Source organism: Dromiciops gliroides, chromosome 6, assembly GCF_019393635.1.
Source record: "Dromiciops gliroides isolate mDroGli1 chromosome 6, mDroGli1.pri, whole genome shotgun sequence".
Taxonomy (NCBI): Eukaryota; Metazoa; Chordata; class Mammalia; order Microbiotheria; family Microbiotheriidae; genus Dromiciops; species Dromiciops gliroides.
In genome coordinates this window covers 225,166,471-225,177,518 of record NC_057866.1, presented here as the reverse complement: position 1 = coordinate 225,177,518, position 11,048 = coordinate 225,166,471, and the positions used below count along the sequence as shown (strand labels likewise).

The 11,048-nt window shown below is 39.5% G+C and overlaps 1 pseudogene; it reads right to left on the bottom strand.

The window, feature by feature from the left end:
* Window positions 1–673: 673 nt before the first annotated feature.
* On the bottom strand, window positions 674–6,100 carry LOC122732233 (annotated as a pseudogene).
* Window positions 6,101–11,048: the final 4,948 nt, after the last annotated feature.

Genomic DNA, 11,048 nt, shown 5'->3' with positions numbered 1-11,048 from the left:
TTTTTTTTTTGCGGGGCAATGGGGGTTAAGTGACTTGCCCAGGGTCACACAGCTAGCAAGTGTCAAGTGTCTCAGGCTGGATTTGAACTCAGGTACTCCCAAATCCAGAGCTGATGCTTTATCCACTGTGCCACCTAGTTGCCCCCCTAATAATTCTTAAATTAACTCTCCATCTATTTTCCAGGTCAGTTGTTTTTTAATTAGATATTTCACATTTCCTTCTTTTAAAAGAACTTTTGATTTTATTTTATTGTTTCGTAATACCTATGGACTTATTAGTTTCAACCTGCCCCCTTATAAGGGTTTTTTTTTTTTTTGGTGGGGCAATGAGGGTTAAGTGATTTGCCCAAGGTCATACAGCTAGTGTCAAGTGTCTGAGGCCAGATTTGAACTCAGGTCCTCCCGAATCCAGGGTCAGTGTTTTATCCACTGCACCACTTAGCTGCCCTCAACCACTTATAATTTTTTTTTTTTTTTGCAAAAGAAACGACTCTGTGTCTTCATTAAAGGGGTTTGGAGGGTGGAAAGTGGGAAGGAGGTGGAGGAAAGCCAGTGGCTTGGCCAAGCAGCTCCCTTTGTGCCTTAGTGGGTAACTGTCCTGTACCCAAGAGGCCCAGAGAAAGAAGACGACAGCTCTCGGGTCCAGTCTGCAGCACTCTCCTGCCAGCCCCAGCTAGATCATCCACTGGTCCTGGTCCTGCTCAGCACCTTCTATATCCACCTCATTGATCTCCCCATCATTAGGGGATTCATTATAATCATTCATCTTATCCATGTCCTGCATGTCCTCATCATCTTCTGAATCTTCCTCACTGTCTTCATCATCATAATCTTTTTCTTCCTCATTGTCATAATGCTCTGAAGCTGGTTTCCCAATGGGTACTAGGTTGTTGTCTCTCTCAGCAATACTCTGGAGCCAGGCCTGATGCTGCTGTTCTTGCTGTTGTAACTCATTTTCATCCACACAGGGTCGGTCCAAGTTAAATCAAGGGACTCAGTAACATGTGGAAGTAGTGAAGGGAACAGGGTAGACATAGCTCCATGCCAGGAAGTAGTATTCGGTGGCGACCTGGAAGTACTTCAGTCTCCCTAGCAGAAGGATGTGCCCGTACCTGACAAAGATTCGCTCAAGCGTATCCCTGCCACAATCTCCTTCCCTAGGCCACTTATAATTTTTAAGGAACTATTTTTTTCAGTGACCATTTTTACCTTTTTTCCATTTGGCTAATTTTGCTTTTAAAAGTTATTTTCTTCAGGTATTTTTGTGCCAATCTTATCAACCTGTTAATTCTCTTTTCATCATTTTTTTTTGCATTTCTCTCATTTCTTTTCCTAATTTTTCCCTTACTGCTTTTATTTGATTTTTAAAAATAATTTTGCTCATTTTTATTGTTCTTTAGCTTAAAATTCCTTAAAAGGAATTTTTGTTGGGCTTGTGTCCAATCTGTATTTTCCTTTGGGTCTTTGCTTATTGATGTTTTAATGTCACTGTCTTTTTCTGAGTTTGTGTACTGAACTTCTCTGTCATCATAGTAGCTTTTTATGCTCATTTGTTGTTTGCTCATTTTTCTGGTCTATTTTTGGACTTTCAACTTTATGGTTAGAGTTGGACTCTTTTCAACTGGGAGGGGGAGCACTGTCCAAAGCTTCAAGGTTTTTTTTTGCCATATTCTTTTCACAGCTAGTTCTGGGGATCTATAAGTTTCCAGTGCTTCCAAGATGCTGCGATCCAGGGAGAGATATGGTTACTGTTCTCCTAGTCTGACCAGAATTCAGGTAGTTCCCCTCCTCTGTTGTGACTACAAGCACTAATTCTCCACTCTGCCCTCGAACTCTGACTTAGAACTGAGGAATGGGCAATGCAGTTGCCAAATAACATCTGGTCCTGGACCCAGGTAGCACAGGGGTCCTTTGTAATCTATTTTTGATCTGTTATCCAATTGAAACTGTTGCTGCTTTTGCTGCTATTGCAACTGCCACAGCCTCCATGGTCCATAGCTGGTGTTGCTATCATGCTGTGATCTAGGCTAGACTCATCTATCTCTCTCAAATCCCCTAAATAAAAAAAAATATTATTACAAACGAGCATAGTTAAGTAAAACAAATTCATGCATTAGTCAAATAAATTGTATACACATATATAATATATATTATACAATGTAACATATTCCCATACTCTCATTTATCACGTCTCTGTTGACTCAGGTGGCTAGGTGGTATAGTAGATACAGTGCTAGACCTAGAGTTAGGAAGACCCAAGTTCAAATCTAGCCTGAGATATACAAATTTAATAAGCCTGGATAAGTTACTGAACTTTTGTCTGCCTCACTTTCCTCAACTGTAAATTGGGAAAAATAGCACCTATTTTACAATGTTGTTGTGAGAATTAAATAAGATTATATTTACAAAATGCTTAGCACAGTGCCTTGCACATAGTAGGTGCTTAATCAGTGCTTGTTCCTTTCCCTTCCCACTTCCTCTTCTCCTTTTCTGTGGGGAGGTGGGTAGAATGTTTCATCTTCAGTCATCTGTAGTTGTGGATGATCATTGCACTGAGCAGTGTTCACAAGTCTTTCAAAATTATTTTTACTGACAATATTGTAGTTTTTGTATAAAGTGCTTTCCAAAATGAGAGGACTAATTCATAGCTCCACAAATGGTGCATTAATGTGCCTCTCCTTCCACATCCCCTTCAACAATTGTCATTTTCCTTTATGTCATCTGTACCATTTTGATGCATGTAAGATGAAGTCACAGAGGTTATCTATTGCACCTCAAGTTTTGTTTTCTGATTTGTTTGTTACAGGGAAACAAAGCCCCTCATTATCTTTGTTGCCACTCCCTTTACTCTCTTCAGCTTTATAGAATCTTTTCTTTTTTTTATCAGCAACAAACATTTATTTTATTTTTCCAGTTACATAAAAGGGTAGTTTTCAACATTCATTTTCATAAGATTTAGAGTTCCAAAATTTTCTCCCTCCCTCCTTCCCTTTCCTCCACCCTCCACAAGATCACAACCAAGTTATATATGTACAATCCACAAATGTTCTTTTTATCAGTTCTTTCTATGGGGGTGAATAGTAAGCTTCCTCATTAGTTCCTTGGGATTGTCTTGGATCATTGCATTGCTGAGAGTAGTTAAGTCATTCACAATTGCTCATTGAACAATACTGCTGTCACTATGCACAATGTCCTCCCAGCTCTGCTCACTTCACTATACATCAATGTTCATTAGTCTTTCAAGGTTTTTTGGGGATCATCCTGTTTGTCATTTCCTGTAGCACAAGACCATTCCACTACAATCATATAGCACAGCTTTTTCCATCATTCCTCAACTGATGGACATTTCCTTAATTCTCAATTCTTAGCCTCCACCAAGAGTTGCTATAAATACTTTTTGTACAATTTTTCCCTTTTCTCTTTTTCATGATTACTATTGTTAACTGTTTCCCTTCCATCCTAATTCCCTTCCCCATGATATTTATTCTATTATCCATCTTCTTTCATCCTATCACTCTTCAAAAGGGAACATATAGAACAGCTTTTTCCATCATTCCTCAATTGATGTACATTCCCTTGATTCTCAATTCTTAGCCTCCACAAAGAGTTGCTATAAATATTTTTTGTACAATTTCCCCCCTTTTCTCTTTTTCATAATTACTATTTTTAACTGTTTTCCTTCCATCCTATTCCCTACCTCATGATATTTATTCTATTATCCATCTTCTTTCATCCTATCACTCTTCAAAAGGATTTGCTTCTGTCTGTCCCCTCCCCCTTTTGCACCTCTCTCTTTATCCCCTTTTCCTTCTATTTTCCTGCAGGGTTAGAGAGAATACTACACCCAATTGAGTGTGTATGTTATTTCCTCCTTGAGCCAATTCTGATGAGACTGAGGTTTTTGAGTCAATTCTGATGAGTGTTAGGCTCTTTTACTGCCTAGATTAAGTAGATTACTCCACCCAGTTGGGTGCCTGTGTTAGTCCCTCCTTGAGCCAACTCTGATGAGTTTAAGGTCTTTGAGCCTTTTCTGATGAGTGTAAAATTCATTTACTGCCCTGCTCCTCTTCCATCTCTTCCCCCACTCCATAAGCCTTTTTCTGTTTCTTTCATGTAGGATTCCACCTCTGCCCTTCTCCCTCCCCCAGTGCATTCTCCTCACCCCGCAATTTAACCCTAAGGATGCCATCATGGGGCAGCTAGGAGACACAGTGGACAAAACACCACCCCTGGACCCAGGGGGATCCCAGCCAAAACCCGACCTCAGACACAAGACAGTCACCTACTGTATGACCCCAGGTATGTCCCCCAACTCCAATTTTTTATAGTTCTCTAGGGTCTTGTATTTGAAAGTCAAATTTGCCATTCATTTAAGGTCTTTTCATCACGAATATCTGAAAGTCTTCTTTTTCATTAAAATCCCATTTTTTCTGCTGAAAGATTATGCTGAGTTTTGCTGGGTAGGTGATTCTTGGTTGTAATCCCATTTCCTTTGCCCTCTGGAATATCATTTTCCATGCACTCCGGTCCTTTAATGTAGAAGCTGCTAGATCTTGTGCTATCCTGACTGGGACTCCAAAGTACTTTTTGGCAGCTTGCAATATTTTCTTCTTGACATTAGAGCTCTGGAATTTGGCTATAATATTCCTAGGAGTTTCCCTTTTGGGAACTCTTTCTGGAGGTGATCGGTGATTTCTTTCAATTTCTATTTTAGGGCAATTTTCCCTGAGAATATCTTGGAAGATGATGTCTAAGCTCTTTCCTTGATCATGGTTTTCAGGTAGACCAATAATTTTCAAATTATCTCTCCTGGACCTATTTTCCAGGTCAACAGGTTTTTTTCCAGAAGATATTTCACATTATCCTCTATTTTTTATTCATTTGGATTTGCTTTATTGTGTCTTGGTTTCTCATAAAGTCACTGGCTTCCATTTGTTCAATCCTAATTCTTAGGTGATTATTTTCATCAGAGAGCTTTTCCATTTGGTTTTTCAAGCTGTTGACTTTTTTCTCATGTCTTTTCTGCATCACCCTCATTCCTCTCTCCATTTTTTCCTCTACCTCTCTAACTTTATCTTTAAAGTCTTTTTTGAGCACCTCTATGGCCTGAGACCAATTCATATTTTTCTTGGAAGCTTTAGATATAGGGGCCCTGATGTTGACATCTTCCTCTGAGGGTGCACCTCGATCTTCCTTGTTACTGAAGAAACTTTCTATGGACCTTACCTTTCTCTGTCTGCTCATCTTGCCTTTCTTTGACTTGACTTTTAGCTCCTTAAAGTGGGGCACTGTTTCCAGGCTGCAGTATCCCAAGCTTAAGAAATCTCAGGTGGTATGAATTAAGGAGGATCAGGTTCTTCACTCACCTGGCCTGTTCCCTGGTCCTAGATGACCCCAGACCAACTTGCTAATCAACCAGCTTTGTGTCCTGTGGTTGTTAGCTCAGACGAGCCTGTGTCCCTCCAGAACCTGGGCCAGTGCTACTCAAGCCTGCCTCCTGGTTCCCAGCAGGGGTGAAAAACCCAAGTTCTGCCTCAGCACCAGCAGAGACCCCTGTAGTCTCCCCCCTGCCCAGGGCTCAGCCCTCTTATCAGACTGAGCTTAATTCCAGACAACACTGGTGCTTCAGCTGATTCAGAGGCTCTGGGGGTCTCCTTCTCTGGTGAGGCCTTCCTGGGACTGGATCTGTTTCAGGGTGACTGTGGGGTTGGGATCGACTCCTGTATCAGCACAGCAGCTCACTCCTTCTGACCTTTCAAGCCGTTCTTGGTTAAAAGATGATTTCAGCACATTCTTCTGTGAGTTTTGCTGCTCCAGGCATTTTCCTATGGTGTTATTTGGATGTTTTTTTGGAGCGATTGTGTCATGAGTTTGAGAGCTCACTGTCTTTCCTCCGCCTATTGCATCTTTCTTACAATAAGGTATCCCAAAGAAGAACAAAACCCTTCTGATGTAGTCCAATCTAGGCAGAATACAGATGGATTTGGACAATCTCTTCTGGAAATGTGACCAGATCTCATCTCAGTTGATTTACCCTCTGCCATTTGGAATTCATTCGTACTGGTGCTCTTCGATGGGCACTTAGAGCCCACCTGCTCATCTAAGGCTTCAGTACTTCACACTTATCAGAGCCTGCTAATTGTATGAGTATATGGTGCCAATCAATGGAGACATAGATGAAGACATTCACACTTGTGATTTATTCAGAACATGAACCCATGCCTGGAGAAGTGAAAATCCAGTGAACTAACCTTCTGCCCCAGCTCTTAACAAGTTGATCTAATACCACTTGAAATGCTGACTCATGGAGTCATCACTGGAGATGGTCATTTGACTGCTATACTGATAGCATTTCAAATTCCATGAAAAATTCTCTAGCTCATCCATAGTATCAGCTAGCATTTAGGCATTGTTTTAAGGTTTGCAAAGTACTTCACGAATAATATCACGTTTTATCCTCAGGGGCAAATAGATAATAAATATCTGTGATTTGACCTAGGTCTTCCTGATTTTATGTCCAGCACTCTACCTACTACAATACCAATGCCACTAGTATTTATATATTATGTTTGTAAAGCATTTAACAAATATTTTCATATTTTATCTTCACAGCAACCCTTAGAGGTAGGTGCTATTATTATTCCCATTTTATAGATGAAGAAATTGAGGCTAAAAGGTTAAATTATTTGCCCAGCATCACTCACTAGTATACATTTTTATTTGGACTTTATCTCTACATTCCCAGCCCCTAGCGTACTGTCTGGCACATGGGAGGCACTCACAAAATGCTTAGGGATTATTTACTTGATTATTTTCTTTTGAAGACTATGGTGTCATGACAAGGACAATATTTTTAAAATAGCATTGATTGCAAAGAACTGGAAAAAGAGACTTTATTTGAATATCTCCTTCCTTTTTGAAATAAGAGGTCTAGTGGCCTAGAAATAAGACAGAAAAACATTATCTAGATTTTTCCTCCCAAATTAATAAGCTTTAGTTGTGTAGTGGTTCCATTTTCATTTGATCTGAAAATCATTTTCATTTCATTGGCTATATTTCTTCTAGACCAGCTGTTAAGGCCTGGAGAATTAAAATTCTCTCACCCACACAGAATCAGTGGACTACTCAAGGGGAAGAATATGTGTTGGCAATGCTACTTGATCTTGGTCACATTATTTGGGGTTTTTTCCAGGGCGGAATTGAAACCATGCTTCTCTATATCCCCCATATAGTCATTCAGTGCTGGAAGTTGGCTCCTATAAACACAAGGCCTTCAGACTTTCTTCCTCTATTATTTAGTTTTCTGAACACAGGGTAATCCTCCAGGAACATTATGTCTCTTTCTTATACTCTGGAGTTCAAATAAAAACCCTGCCATCTCCTTAACGTGGTTGCATCCAAAAGTAGCAGGGGATTGGCAAAACTCCTCCAACACCTTACCTTCATTGTAACTAAGTTCATTGCTGGTACTGGCTGTTTTTCATTAGATCTTAAGTAGGAGCAACCCCATGTACATATACTGGCCTGTATGTTACTTGAATTATATTCATTCAATTGATGAAAGAGTTATGACTGGTTCAGCATCCCAATCCTGGATGCTAGTTGAGTTAAATCTCAAGCATGTCTAAGGCTCGACTCTGGTCATCTTGCTTCATTGCCACATCCTTAAAATAAAACGAAGGGTTTTTTTTTTTGTACTAGATATGAAAAACTGAGCTCCTCTTGCACTAGATCAGAAGAAAAAAAAGAAACGTTTTCACTTTAATTCAGAAAAGAGACCCTTTGAAAATAGCTAACCATAGAATATGACTTTTTTTTAACAGAAAACGTGCTGACTTTCTTTTCCAGAATGTGTCCCCAACTTGTGACACTTGGTGATGAGTGGTGTGTCACAGCCGTTTAAGCTGAGAGGCTATCACATAGTGAAAGGGAATCTTATAAATACAAATCCCAGGACACCAGAACACCACTTAACAGCCCTCACTTTCCTCAGTAAGTTGAAGATAACAAACTAAAAAGCCAGGAGAAAAATGACTGCTGGGACAATGAGAGAGGAGATGGGGGATAACCCCGAAATGTGGGAAATCATTAATTGATTAATTCATTTTGCTCTTAATTTGAGAACATTTTGGGAAGGCATATAGGATTGTCTGACTCCATATGTTTCTTTTCCTTTTTTCTTTCAGGTGGTAAGAGGATAGTTTAGGCAAATACTCAGTGAAATAGAGAAGGATTTATATCTTGGTGAGTGAAAATATCACATATTCCAGTTTAAAAAAATAGAGGGCAGCAGAAGTGCCTGTGTTGTTAACTAAGGTCATTTTTGCCTCTTCATTAGACTTAGGCATGAGGCGGCATACCATAATGGATAATGAGTTGGCCTCATAATCAGGAAGACCTGGGTTCTAGTCCTGACTGATTCATATTGGCTTTGTAATGCTGGGCATGTTGGCTAGTCTCTCAGTAGCTCTCTAAGACTATAAGTTACAGAGAAGGCACTGGCTTGCTTTGGGAGAACAAGTTCTCTCTGTCTATGAAATCATAGCTCCAGTCCCTAGATAGATAAGGATTTATTAGATTTATTTCTATTTATTCATTAAACAATATGTACTAGGCATGGGGAAGAACTCTAAAGAAGTTATAGTCTCTGCTCTACCTCATTAATAATTATGATGAAAAAGATTTTTATTTCTAGTCAATGCCTTGCCCATAGTGGGATCCAACAGATATTTATTGAATCAACGGATTGAATCAAAAGGGAACAATTAGACAACTAAAATGCCAAGAGGCTCAAGCCTCAAATGATGGAGAAGATTCTGTCTGCAACATAGGATTTCCTCTTCAAGAGATATTAGAATTAATGTGGTTTGATATAGACTGTAAATTATAATGAAGTTAATCAAACTAAAAGCTATGATTAGTTTATTTTGGAGATTGACAAGTAGTGAAGGGAAAAAAAGAGACAGCCTTTAGGCTAACATTATTTTTTCCTGAGCCTTATTTAATGCATTATGGCTATCCCTGGTTTCAGGGAGAAAGCTAAGTAAATGTTTCTTAAAGCCCAGTCAAGAATAAGAGGCCTAATGAATCAGCAAAATCATCTGTGAGGTAAATAATACTCTCCCCCTTTTTCTTTTTGTTTGCCCTTCACTCCCTTAATCAATTATAATTCTTAGTGATCTCAAAGTCCAGATTTGGGGGCAGAGTAACAAGTAACATTTTGTTTCTCCATCAGCTGCTCTGGGAACCAAGAAACCTCATTGACACACACCAGAGGCGGGGGACCTTTCCTGATTTAAAAAAAAATCAAGGAAAGCCGGGCAGTTACCATTATTGGAGCATGCCTTGGCCTCTATCTTTTGCCGGTTCTCATATGGAGGATGAATTCACTAAAAAAGGTAACTCTACTTGTACAATTTCTAATTGAAATTTGCTGCAGGATATTTGAAGAAGAAATCACTTCCCTCTTGAGATATATTTCCATCAGCTGTGACAGACAATTCCCCCCACCCCCCACATCCCAGGTATGTCTGGCTTCCAAATGAATGACTCTTTCTCTGACAGCTTAGAAAATGAGCTGAATGATGATGACAAAGATGCTCCTTGCCAAGACCTAGTAAAGAAACTGGGTCAGGACAGCCATAGCATGGATTCTGTCTTAACCCTGAGTTATTATGATTTCTACCAACCTGAATCAGAAGGTATATTAACTCGGAGTTATTTTGGCTCAGACCAGCCTAAAAATGAAGACATTCATCTGAAAGAAACACTATTCTAAATCCAAGCCTTAGAGCATTCTGGTGACATACTGCAGTAAGGTTTCAGCACAAGACTGCTCCAAGAACACATCACTTGGCACAAGCACACTTGGTCACTTGCCCACAGCTGCAGTCGATGCTCTGAAAAACTAGAGGAGACACAGGTGATGTTCTGATCCCACCATAGACTACCTACATTCCTGTCTCACTTGTTTCATTGAGTTTTATCAGAAGAAACTCTGTAAGTCTAGCTGTGATGAGAATATCATCTCTCCCACCAAGATCAAGATGGTCCCTAACAACCCCAGTGCTCACAAGGAGGGGAACAAAAGCTTAGTTCAGTCAGTTATACTGAAGTGGAGAAGAAACCAAAATGCCTCATGAGGGAAGGACTGAGGCATTAGTAAAAGGTAATATTCTAGAAGATAAAGGTAAACATAATCTTCAAATCATGGATTTATATGTCTATGTATACCCACCTTATATGCCATATAACATTAGATAACATTGGAATAGGATATTCATGTGGGAAATAAATTAAAATTCAATAAATTTTTTAAAAAGTCTACTATCCCAGAAAACTATTGAGGGCTTGTGGTATCTCCCATCCTCAGCTCTACTAAGAATTTTTTTAGCTTACAAAAATATCTTTCACTAAAACTCACTATAATACATGCTTTTTTCCCCCTTGGGCTGTTTTTTCTTTCCTTCTGTTGCTGTGGATTTGATTTCCCTCACTGCTATCAACATTTTGAGAATCATTTGCTGCTAAATGTTAGGGAAGTAGGAACAGGTGAGGTCACCTACCTCCCACTTCCAATGGTCCTAGGGGAATGCAAACAAACTAATTTAGCATGTGTCTCTCTGACTGATTGCAGCCAAATGGAGTTAATTGTGAGAGAAAGGATTTGGCTCACACTGAAATGCCTTACTTTCCAATGAGAAAATTTTCTCAGTGGAATTAGACTTCCAAGAATTTATCAAGTTAATGGGTGCTTCAAGTTTGATTTTTGGATGGTCATGCTTCTAAGGTTGTCACTCAGAATGGGTGGCAAACTAATACTGTTCAACAGGACTTTTGATGAAAAGCCTAGTCCAAAGAGGTATGGTGCTTGGTCTCCACACACATTTTGGACAAAATGACTCTACTTTTGGGTAGCTGTGACATTTTTGCTCTTCTTTCAAGCAACCTCAAAAAGCATGTTAACAAGACTATTGAAATGAATACTCTACTATTAGGGGGCATGCAGATGGGGATTCCTCCCTCCTGTTCCCCTTTGCTGAATCATT